Below are 13,721 nucleotides of genomic sequence, written 5' to 3' on the forward strand. Positions count from 1 at the left end.
TTTTATAAATATCAAGCACCAGTTAGCAAATCAATCATTATTTTTCACCCTATTTGTTGAATGATATAATATTCTTATTCAATAGACTAGACAAAAAAGGTAAAGTAATTATTGAAGTATTACATGATGCTTGATATTTGTCATAGTTGAAGATATTTATTACTCACAGAGTCTCACAGAAAATATTTACTTCCAATTTTATTTTATTTTATTGGAAATTCACGTTACTTCATAAATATTAATGGATAATATTGTGTCATATAGGTATTTTTTATTTCATTATATTTCCTTCAACTTGGTATCATAGGAGGTGATATCTGCCCTTTAGGTGTGTCAATAAGAATCCCTTGGACATCTAACAATCCACCCAAATAAAGTGAAATCACAATTTTCTTTTTAATCCTCAAACATTGTTGTGTTATATGTAATGTTGTTCTGTGTAAAAATTTATAGTGCAATTTAAATATTTCTATTTTTTTTTTTTAAATATTTAAAATTTTGGAATAAGATATTTGAGTTATTAAATTTATAAATATTGAATTTTTAAATAATTTAGAGAAGTCTAAATCTATTTATAAATTCAAAAATGCACTTCAAATAATAAAAAAATTAAATTGATTAATTTATAACAACAATGCAACAACAATTTAAAGTGATGGTGAATGTCCTCCAATACAAGAACAATTTGGGTACAAATCAAACAAGGTTGCGAATGAATACTAATGGTCTCTAATACAACCACACTTATATAAAATAAAGTACAAAAAAGAAACGGGACCCACGTTTGCAAAAAAGACATGAAGAGGAAACTATAGCTAGTGTCTCTAACTTCAGGATTTACAAATAGAAATAAGGAATATAATCTGCAAAAAGCAATTACAACAATGGTTAGAAATTGGAAAAGTTACTCGTCAAGGCTAGTAAAAAAAGTGTAACAATCCCTTCTCATATTTATATTCATAGAAATTTTTGTAAAAGTATTATATTCACTTTAAAATACATCATTCAATTTAGTTCCATTTCAAACATTAATCTTAAATGTTAGGCTAATTTTAATATTTTTAATTTGATGAATAAAAATTTACGAAAGCTACATCTTGTAAAGTTGCGAAAAATATACAAATAAATGTGAATCATATAATAACATGACACACGTGTATAAGTGTACATTAAAACATGAATTGGAATGATTAGAGTTGTCTTATAATGCAAAATCCTCTGTTATTTGTGGGTTGTAGAACATTTATGCTTGAATAACCATATGAAGTGTTCAACATTAATACAATGGTTCTCTTATGATGCAAACTTATCTTTGGGTTGTAGAACATTTTTGATTTAATAACTATATGAAATGTTCAACATTAGTACAATGATTCTCTTATGATGCAAAATCCTCCGGAATTTGTGGGTTGTAAAACATTTATGCTTGAATAACTATATGAAATGTGATGATGAGGGTTATGATGTTTCAACATGTTATTGCACTAAGTTTTAGAAGTGATGTTGAGAATATACTTAGTGTTTATATCTATGATGCAAAATCCTCTGTGGTTTGTGGGTTGTAGAACATTTATACTTTAATAACTATATGAAATGTTCAGCATTAATACAATGGATGATGAAGGTTATGATGTTTCAACATGATATTGCACTAATTATTAGAAGTGATGTTGAGAATATACTTGGTTTTTATATTTATTTGAAATGCTTATATTTAGGGCTATATGTTAATGTTTCCTTATATTTTTTAATAGATATGAACTTAGGAAAATGTTTTTGTGAGAGAGGTTTATGTAATGTTTCATTCTTCTACCTTGTTTTACTATAAAGATTTGAGTGAGTAAATATATATGTTCTATTTTAAATATATTATTCCTATTTATGATAATGAAGAATATTAAATAATATGGCATGTTTTGATTATTATAATTTGAATATAATTAATTATACATATTGTGATGATATTTTTTTTGGAATAAATCGTAATATGTAGATTTATGTTATATAAATAATTGACTATAGATTTAAAGGGTAGCATGATTTTGATTAGAATTCAGTATAATTATAATGTGTTGTATGAAGTATAAAATGTGTATTGTATTTTGAGTATAAATGAAATTCTTATTTAAAATTGTGATATACTTAATGAATACTCAGTGGTCTCTAATGTGTTAGACAACTAATCCTCAGGGTTAAAGATTGGATTAGTTTGTATCATGGTGAGTGGTTATTGGAGTCCAAGAAGACCCAAAAATTGAACCCAATGTTTCTATATGTATTTATATGTATATCATTTACATCATTCTTTGAGATCAATTAATATACAGTTGTATTTGGTTTCCAATATCGTGTGTTTAACAGCGGTATCAGAGCTTTGTTTCAAGGAGATGGGCCACTAGTTTTGTGGCCATGGATGTTTGCACTTGTATGGGCGAATGGTGATAGTCTGAATTTTGAAGGAGGATTTGTGACTGTTGAGGGCTAAGAGAGTTTGGATCGAACTTCCGTTCTCGAGTTTGTGTGGAGAGCCTGGGGCAAGTCTCTATTTCTAAGAGTTTAATCATCGTGAAGAAATCCTACACACTGCAACGAGATTAGTAGTGAATGATCACAAAGGAGAAAACTGGTATATTTCACTATTATTTTTAAGGTTGAGTTCCATTTTTTCTTAAAAGAATGTTTTCAGAAGGCAATTCTTACATTTGCCTGAATAGTTTGGAATTGATGAATGTTGTAAAAAATATATGGGATAACTCTTTAAAATCCTATATACTATGAAGTACTACTTCTTTTCTTATCATATGGGCTCCTGCGGTGAATCAAACTCGAACTTGTAGCAAACCATCAACAATTCCCCCCTTGTCGAATACAGGGTGAGAAGTATTCTTCATTACTGCAAGGATGGTCATCACTCTCGAACATATTCTTTTGTATGGCCTATAAATCTTTGTTGTTTTTTCGTCTAATCCCAAGAAGAAATCCATCCAAAATTTAGCTTCTCTCTTGTTCTTATAAAGGTTTTGGGAATAACGAGCTTCTTATGAGGACATTTATATGCATCTAAATTTTTTCCTGAAATGATTGTATTACTCTGATCATTGCTCGACTAACGATCAGGCTCAAAAAAACTATTGTTCTGAACAAGAACAAGTTCAGAATTCTTCTTCTGTAATTCATGTAGTTCTTCTCTCTGTAACAAGGATTATATTTGGAGAAATTAACTATCTCAAAGAATCATGTAAATGAGCTATAATATCAACAAGACTTACTTCGCTGATATTTACAGTTTCATCAACAAAAGAACTAATGAATTTGTTTAGGATTTCCAATACATTCTTAATTTGAGCCATTTTACTCAATCTTAGGTATCAGGTTCAATTGAAAATCCACCCTTACAATTCAAATCAACAAGAAATAGCTCACCAATACAAGGTGCTCAAAACAACAAACATTTTCTAATAGAGTGTACAACAATCATCCACATCAGCATTAGGGCAACCAACAATGGCAACACAACAATTAACAACAATTGTTAACAATCTTGACCTTCAACTCCACCATCAAATCTATGATATGTCATGTTTATTTAACAAATCTCCCACATGATATGTTTGGTTTTGGTTGAGACCTTGAGTTCTTCCATATTGGTTTGTCGTCATCCTTAAAAACCATTTCTTGAGAGACATTCAGCTGATCTAAAATCACCCCTAGGTGACCTCAAGAAATTAATGAAGTTATTACAGACTCATGTGCTAGTGTGTGTCTATGTTATCTTGTGCAACGGATTAATAAGATTGCGAAATACACAGAAACTTGAAACAGTAAGAGATCACAGTAAGAAAACATAAACACAACAAAATTTAATAAGGAGTTCACCCAATCCTCCTGGGCTACGTCTCCTGGTCCAGCCTTGAGTGGTGGCCCTTTTATTATGTTTTTAAAGCAGATTCTTATAATAAGGAGCTCAATCTGAGTCTCCCTTGACAGAGGATGATCAGTAAGATGGCACTTGGAATTATCAAGTCCTTAGAGTTCACAGACTCCCCTTAGCGAATTTCGACCTCAATTGGTCTTTGTCTGCTCGATGTTGCCCTTACTCTGATGGTCAGCTCGGCTTCTCTGCCCTCTACAACTTTTCCTCTCTTTCTGTCTCTCTTAGCCTTCGTCTTCTTCATGGCTTCTCTGCCTCATTGTCTCTTTGTCATGTCTCTGTTGACTCGTGGCTTTAAAGCTAGTTCATTCCCTGATTGTTCGTTTCGGCTTCCCGGCTCTCTGGATCACCTGCCTTTGTCCGCTGGGACTTCTCTGCCCTGCATCATCATTGCTGCAAAACACCTCGCAGAGAAGTGGACACTTGTCTCCCTGCGAACTGAGTGTCAATTCCTCCTGAATGGTCGTTTTTTCCGTTATTTCCCAGTTGCCTAGGAAACAGATCCTTCTGTCGATTCATTGGTCAAATTGGACTTCAAATTTTATGCACCATAGCTTATTTCTCCCTTGGGTCCGGTCATCGATCGGGTGGAACCTCCGTCGTTGATCTGGGACCCCCAGATCCTATGGTCTTCACTTATATCGCACGGTTGAATTGCTCGACCGTTAGTCCGTGATGTAAGTGGTTTTTCTCTCTCCTCGCCGGACACGCATCACTCAGTGTATGGAATTGCTGGGTCCTCGGCCAAACCCACTTACCGCCGGAAATGCCTCTGATATTCCACTGTTTTGAGCGCGGGACCTGAATTGTCAGTTTTAGCGCTTTCCCACGGTTTTCGGGTTTCCCTTGTGACTGAGTGCTCGGGGTCTTTCCTTCTCGAGGGGTTTTGCCCAGAGCTAATTGCGTATCAGAAACAGCCTCCATTTTTGGATCTAAGCTTCCTAATTGCCATTTTTGCGCCATGCGTGGTCTCCATGGGCCAACAGTCAACGCGCTTTGACCGAAGGTCCTCTTTGCTCCATGCTGGCTACAAATTGCCATTATTCAGAGGTTATTTCTGATAGCTATAAGATTTCTTAAAGTCTATCAGTCATTCTTACCATTCATGGAATTTTTTGAGGATCCAATTCGGATCACAGCCTTCCCACTGAAAAATCTTTTGGACCACCAAAAGTTGGTTTTCAAGCATCGAATAAGTGAGGATACAACTTTCTCACCTGTCCAATCTCCATCCATTTTGCATTGCTTGGTCTTGAACCCCTAAGCCCAATTCTGAGGTACTCAACATCTCCCCTGTGCGTCATTCTCACCTTCATGTCCAGAACAATGTCTTCCTACAATTCATTAAGATATTCATGTAACAGGTCATCAATAGAAGGCAATTGACTTTGCTCTTCAGGGTCTTCAATTAATGGGGGCTCAAATAGTATTAAGTTGTCTGCATTGATGACTGAGTAGATGTGCATATAAGCTGGCAAATCAAGGCGAAAAGAATTCTCACTAATTTTCTCAAGGATCCTGAAAGGTCCATACCTTATTGGTTTTAGCTTTTTACCTTCCTTGCATCCTATCTTTGTTGATATACAGCCAAACTTGATCACCAACTTGGAAACTATGCTCCATCTGATGCTTATCATGCCTTGCCTTGTATTTGGCCTGTCTCTTTTCGAGCTATTCCTGTACTGCTTGATGGATCTCTTGGATTTGTTCAATGAACTTAGTTGCCTTGTCCACATCACTGTGTCCTTACCAGAGACAAAATCCAAGGGAGACCTTGGTGTGAAACCAAAACAGGTTTCAAAAGGAGATCTTTGTGTGGAAGAATGTTTGGCTCGGTTGTAAGCATGTTGCACATAACACAAATGTTCATCCAATAGCTTGGGATGCTTGCTACAATATCCCCTGAGCAACTGGATCACTGTCCTGTTGAATACTTCTGTCTGGCCATCGGTTTGTGGATGGAAAGTTGTGTTTTTCTTCAGTTTGGTGTCCATTAGTTCCCATAGACATGACCAAAACTTTCCCACAAATATGGTGTCTCGATCAGATATAATGGAAGTGGGAAATCTAAAATGAACCCACACATGTTGAAAGAACAGTTTTGCAATTTTTTCAGTTGTAATCTGCTTATTACAAGGTATCAAAATACACATTTTGCTGAACCTATCCACAACAACATACAGATAATCATGACCCTTCCTAGATTTAGTCAGTCCTCCAACAAATTCCATGGAAACACTTTCCCAAGGATGAGAAGGAACTGGCAATGGAGTGTACAAGCCTAGTTTCCTATTGCTAGGCTTGCTTTTAGCACACATAGTACACTCTCTTACATATCTAGAAATTGTCTCGTTCATTTTTGGCCAATAACAAAATCTTTGTAGCTGTGCAATTATTTTGCTTACCCCAAAGTGACCTGATATTAGAGAAGTGTGTGCTTCTCGAATTATCTTTACTCTTTCAGTTTGTGGAATGCATAGCTTCCCACAATGATATAGGAGTTGGTCATTAATATGATAATCCAATTCTTCTACTCATTTTCCCTGACTTAAAGTTGCATATACATCTTTAAATTCCATATCTTGAGCATATTGTTCAATGTAGCTCTCATGCAATACAAAATTATGCTTAAGTATAGTAGATGCATTTATAATGGGTCTAGATAACATATCTGCAACTTTATTATGTATGCCCTTTTTATATCTGATGACTAAATGAAACTGTTGTAGAAAACCCATCCATCTATAGTGTCTTAATTGCTGCAACTTAGTCTAGGAGTGTAGATATTGAAGTGGTTGATGATCAGTATGTATAACTGTCTCTTTGCCCATTAAGTAATGTTTCCACTTTTTCACACTCTGTACTAATGCATACAATTCTTTATCATATGTGGGATAGTTAACTACTGCAAAATTAAATGTCTCAAAATGATAACATATTGGTTTACTGTGTTGTATCAACACTGCTCCCATGGCATAGTCACTGGCATCCGTTTGGATCTCAAATGGTCTTTGAAGATCAAACAGTGCTAGTACTGGTGTTGTACTAATCTTTTCTTTCAAGGTGTCAAAGGCTTTCTGTTGTTTGCCTCCCCACTGAAACACCTTGTTCAATCCTGTTAAAACATGTAAGGGAGCTGCAATTAAGGAAAAGTTAGAAATGAACTTTCTCCAATATTGTGCTACTCTTAAGAAGCTCCTAACTTCTGTAGCAGATTTGGGTTTAGGCCAGTTTACAATGACTGCCACCATAGAGGGATCTATCTTCAATTCACCACCCCCTACTATATGTCCTAAATAATTCAAAGATGTTTTTCCAAATTCACATTTTGAGAGTTTAACATAAAGTTTTTCTCTTTTCAAAACATCTAGTGTCTGCTTAACATGCTTTAAATGTTCTTCCCATGTTTTTCTAAATATAAGAATGTCATCCAAATATACAATAACAAAATCATCAAGAAAAGGTCTGAGCACATCATTTTGAAAGCAGTCTTCCATGCATCTTGTTTTGCAACTTTGTCCTGATGATATCCACTATGCAAGTCTAACTTGCAAAAATAATCAGCTTCCTTTAATTTACCTAATAGATCATCTATGCGAGGAAGGGGATAACAATTTTTTATCGTTATTTTATTCAGTGCTCGGTAATCAATGCACATTCTCCACGAGCCATCTTTCTTTCTCACCAAAATGATTGGTGACCCACATGGTGACGTGCTAGGTCTGATGAACCCCTTCTCAAGCAACTCCTGCACCTACTTCTTGATTTTTGCATTCTCTAAAGCAGACAACCTGTACATCCCAATGTTAGGAAATGGAGCATCTTGCTGCAAATTAATATCTTGCACTATTTCCTTTTTGGGTGGCAGACCTTTAGGTTCTTGAAACAAGATATCATACTCTGAAACAACTTTTTCTAAATCAGCTTGTTGTTTAGCATCACAACCCTCAAATACATTAATTTTATCAGGTTTCTTTTCCCTTACAACCATCAGTAAAAATTGTTTGCATGAATTTACAATTCGTTTCATCTGCCCTGAATTTATGAGAGTATAATTATTCTTGAGCTTATGAGCTCTTAAAAAGTATTCAATTCCCTCTTTAACGAGTAGATACTTGTTCTCAGCTCTATAGAAAATAGCTTTTCTATCATACAAGTAAGGACTTCCTAAAACAATTCCACATATATCCAAAGGAATTATATCTAACTCAACCTCATCTACAAATGCTAACCTAAAAGAAAACGTAAGCTTGCATTGTCTAGTCACTTGTAGTTTGCTTTATCACTTAACCAACCTCATGGGTATGGTTTCTTGTGAGGTGTAGTCAGTAATCCAAACTTCTTCACAATTGCTTCAGAAATTAGATTTACTTGTGAGCCACTATCAAATAAAGTATCAATCTTTTGATGTTTGGAAATAACTCGAATATGGAAAAGCTCATGTCTTTTTCTCTCATTTTCTTCATCAATACTAGATTGTGCAAAATTACTAGTAGATGCTTCAGAATTCTTACCTTTTATACATGTGGCTGCAATGGTTGCTTCATCTCCTGAGTCCAACCCCAAATCTTTCTGAATAGCTGTAGCAGTCTTCTTCTTCTTGCCCTCGAACTTCTTAGGTCTCAGCTCCGGGTGCAGAATCCAACAGTGCTCATCATCATGCCCATCCTTCTTACAGTGAGTGAATGAAGATTTGCTTTTTTGTGCAGTGTTGACCTTCCTCTGTTTCCATTTCTGTTTTCTTTTCTCATTATTCTTGCTTGCAATGGGCTTGGATGATCCCCCAACTTTTGGGTTCCCATTCTTTCCTCTAGCTTCTGGATGTGTTGCTTGAACAGATACCTCATCTATACTGGTGGGATTAAACATGAGGATAGTGTGCCTCATGTAGCTGTGTAGACCACCGATGTACTTCAATAGAGTCTCAGGTGAGTCTAATGAGATTCCTAGAATCAAATCTCTCTTCCTAAATTCTTGGGTGTAACCTTGTACACTTTTCCCTTTCAATTGGCGAAGAGTTTGCCAGCTCATCATGGCTTGCTGCATGCAGGCTAGTGGATAGAACTTTTTGATTGCAAAAGCAAATTTACTCCAGACAGAAAGAGTCTTACCATGTCTCTTCATGTCAGCCTGTGTCCTGCCTTCCCACCAAACCAAGGCAGTGCCCCCAAGGCATAGGCTAGCCACCTAAATCTTGCTCTTTTCTGAGTCGATACTCTATACTCTGTAATAAACATCAATTTGTCTGATCCAATTGTCTAGCTTTTTGCATTCAACTCTCCATCATATATTGGTAAATCAAATTTAACATCTAGTTTAATGAAAGATGTCTTCTTTTTATGTACAGGGCTATTAGGAGGTGTGAGAAAGCTTTCTTCTTTCCCCTTGCCTTTTGAGTGGCCATGGAGGAGAGACTCTTCCAATTTCAGGATTAGTTCTGACCAACTCTCCTTCTCCTAATTTGAGCTTCGATCTAGTTAGCATTCAATAGCTAAATCCAGCACAAGCTTGTCTAACCTTAACAACCTATAGCTTTGATACCACTTGATCTAAAATCACCCCTAGGTGACCTCAGGAAATTAATGAAGGTATTACAAACTCATGTGATGGTGTTTGTCTATGTTATCTTATGCAACGAATCGATAAGATTGTGAAATACACAAACACTTGAAACAGTAAGAGATCACAATAAGCAAACATAAACACAACAAAATTTAATAAGGAGTTCACCCAATCCTCCTGGGCTATGTCTCCTGGTCCAGCCTTTAGTGGTGGCCTTTTTATTATGTTTTTAAAGCAAAGTCTTACAATAAGGAGCTCAATCTAAGTCTCTCTTGACAGAGGATGATCAGTAGGATGGCACTTGGAATTCCCAAGTCCTTAGAGTTCACAAACTCCCCTTACTGAATTTCGACCTCAATTGGTCTTTGTCCACTCGATGCTGCCCTTACTGATGGTCAGCTCGGCTTCTCTGCCCTCTGCAACTTTGCCTCTCTTTCTGTGTCTCTCGACCTTTGGCTTGTTCACGACCTCTGCCTCACTATCTCTCTATCCTGTTTCTGTCAACTCGTGGCTTTAAAGCCAGTTCATTCACCTACTGTTTGTTTCGGCTTCCCGGCTCTCTGGATCGCTTGCCTCTATCCGTTGGGACTTCTCTGCCCTGCATCATCATTGTTGCGTAACGCTTTGCAGAGAGGTGGCCACCTTTCTCCTTGCTAACTGAGTGTTAGTTGCTCCTGAACGGTCATTTTTTCTGTTATTTCCCAGATGCCTACGAAACGGATCCTTCTTTCGATTCATTGGTCAAATTGGACTTCAAATCTTATGCGTCATAGCTTATTTCTCCCTTGGGTCTGGTCATCCATCGGGTGGAACCTCCGACATTGATCTGGGACCCCCAGATCCTACGGTCTTAGTATATCATGCGATTGAGTTGCTCGACCTTTAGTCCGCAATGTAAGAGGTTTTTCTCTCCCTGCCGGACATGCATCACTCAGTGTATGGAATCGTTGGGTCCTCGGCCAAACCCGCTTACTGCTCGAAATGCCTCTGATATTCCGCCAGTTTTGAGCGTGGGACCCGCCTTGTTAGTTTTAGCACTTTCCCATGGTTTTCAAGATTCCCTTGTGACTGAGTGCTTGGGGTCTTTCCTTCTTGAGGGGTTTTGCCCAGCGATATGCGCTAATCAAGTATCAAAAACAACCTCCATTTCCGGATCTGAGCTTCCTAATTGCCATTTTTGCGCCATGTGCAGTCTCCATGGGCCAACGGTCAGCGCGCTTTGATCGAAGGTCTTTGTTGCTTCGTGCTGGCTGAAAATTGCCATTATTCAGAGGTTATTTCTGATAGCTATAAAATTTCTTGAAGTCTTTCATTCATTCTTACCAATCATGGAATTGTTTGAGGATCCAATTCGGATCATCAGCTCTTGGCTGAGATGCATTTTTGCACTTTAAACTCTCATTCTTGGACTTTCGTACATCCCTTCGGATTAAGCGGGAAATGTTAGACAACTAATCCTCAAGGTTAAGGATTGGTTCAATTTGTATTATGGTGAGTATTATTGGAGGCCAAGAAGACCCAAAAACTGAACCGAATAGTTTCTATATTTATTTATATGTACATCATGTATGCCATTCTTTGGGATCAATTAATATACAGTTGTATTTGGCTTCCAATATCATGTGTTTAACATAATATGTTTATAAACTTTGACACAATTTAAATATAGAAATGAACTATGTTGAACTGTAAAAATCTACATATTTGGATGTTAATTTTAACACTAGTCTACATTTCACTTTGTTGATAAGGTGTTTGTAAATTGCAATCTTTGCCATAAAAATTTTGTGTTGAAGACTTTAGTGAATACATGATACTTTCAATGTGTAGCTTAAACTTCTAACTATAATGTATGCTTTCACCACGAACTTTTGAAGATTCAATTATGTTTTCCTTCCTACCATCCTTCCTAACTGTTTATGCAACATCCTTCGTAACTGTTTATGCAACAGTTTAAATTTTAAATTATTTTTAGTTCTAACTTCTAGAGTACTCTTTCCTACTCTCTCACCTTAAACGTTTCCTTTACTACGTATAGTACAATTACTAATTTAAAATATTCTCCTTTTATAAATCAGGAAAATTTCTTTATATTTATTAAAACCTAAGTATTCACTATCTATCAGATTGTATAATCAGTTAAGATTTCTCTTGATAAATGAGCTGACCACTTTTTAAATTGAGCTGAACTACTTTTAAATCATTAAATCAGGATTGCTTTGCCTAGTTTTAAAAAAATGAGATCTTAGACGAGATTATATATATTATATATATTCAAATGCAATAAATTATAATTATTATTTTTAAGATGTGTATTAAATTAAAATAAATAAATAAATCTTCAACTCTAAATTATCATCCGGTTTTCAATTTTAAAAATTACATATTATCATCGGGTTCTTAATTTTAAAAAATACATAATTTTGGAAAAACAAAAAAATTAAGACTTTAAAGAGATACATTTTTTAAATTAAAAATGAAATTAAGTTAGCATAACGAGAACCGAGTTTAAAATGAAAAGGTTGTCTGCTTTTAATAAGGATAAGGTTGTATGCAACTGCCATGTGCTCACAAATTCTTAATTATTAAAACAACGTTGTTACAATAAAATATAGTTATTATATGGCAAAATATAGTTATTATATGGCGTGGTCGTCCGCTGGACATCCTTTTGATTCCACATATCGACCTGTTGCGATTTGCGAATTACTCCACATTATCAGTGTTCTGGTAGAAATTTCTTCGCAAAAGGCTCTTAAATGTTTTGAGATATAAATCCAATGAAGGTATAAGATAAACAAAGGCAAGTAATATTTTCTTTCAGAGGAAAAAAACAAACCTACCTTCATAACAAAGGCTAGTAATATATCCAATTCGATTTCGATTCTCGTTTCATTACTGAAATTACTTCCCGTTTATAGTACGAAAACAGCCAGAGCAACCTCTGCTTGTTAATTTGCTCAAAGAACACAAAAGGCTTTAGTTAGTGGCCTTAATGGGTTCGCACCACATCAAAGTGAGTACGTTTGGATGTCCAACAACGCCACCCGAATTCTGATGAGACCACTGTACAATTCCTTGATTTTATTGTCCACTGCAGTGATCCCGTTATCCAACTTCACCCTGCATTTTTTCAATTCTTCCAACAACTCTTTCACTTCGGCCGGCTCCTTCTTCTGCTGCTTCTTGGCCAATAGATCATACAACATCCTTACTAAAACAGCTGCACTCACTAATTCATGCAATAGACAACGAGAACCCTTTGAGCTCATATGATTCGTCGCCCTTTTAAACAAACTGCGGAGGTGGGAACAGCACCCCACATTCACTCGGGGATGACGTTGTGCATGAAGAGATGGCCTCGGCAGGTCAAGTGAGAGGGCGTTGGCTACTGTTTTAAGAACGGAAGCAGTGCAGTCCTTAAGGTAACCCATATTTTCTGATAAATCATTCTCCAATCTACTGACTTTTGAATAATTTGAAGAGACAGCTATAACCTGTTCAATGCTAACCATTCCTTTCGATCTTGACGTATTGGTGATGGGTTTAGCATTAACATTGATAACGGCACGTCTGCAATCGGTCAACAAATTTGTTGCTCTCATCAGAAGCGGTGTCTGACTCATCTTGATGTTGTCCATTCCTGCATGATCCAAAGGATGAATGGCGGTTTGAAGCAAATTCCCATAACGTTTCACCTCAGAAATGTTATCGCTAACAGCGTTGCACATATCAAGAAGCTTCACTGTGTCTTCCAGTCCATCGTTAACCCACTTGGAATTGGAATTAGCGAGAAAGTGAACGTTGGAATATGCAGAGATCATGACATCCAGAGAAGCAGTCAACAATTTAGCAGAAGGGTTGCTGAAATAATCAGCTGACTCCATTGCTCCTATGGAGTTTTCCTCTTCTGCTATGTTAACAAAAGGGTGCACTCTCTCTGCATTACCCTTTGGCAATGCCCTGACCAGAGTACATGGACTCATACGTGTATTTGATCGATGGAAAGAAGAGAAAGGAAGGATGAGTGTTATAAAGAGCAACGAATGAATACATACTAAACGTTGTCAAATAGCCCGTGCAAGATTTAAAATATGCATCATCATTATGATTCCAAGTATTAAAAGCAACCCTGTCCACTTTCAGGACACCGAGAAATGTCTTTATTAATTATGAAGCCAAAATTATGGTATCATAAAGGGAATCTTAGAGCAATCATATGGTGTCC

Source organism: Pinus tabuliformis, chromosome 3_1 (genome assembly GCF_031772625.1).
Source record: "Pinus tabuliformis cultivar Carrire ecotype Pingquan chromosome 3_1, CPIR1, whole genome shotgun sequence".
Classification (NCBI taxonomy): domain Eukaryota; kingdom Viridiplantae; phylum Streptophyta; class Pinopsida; order Pinales; family Pinaceae; genus Pinus; species Pinus tabuliformis.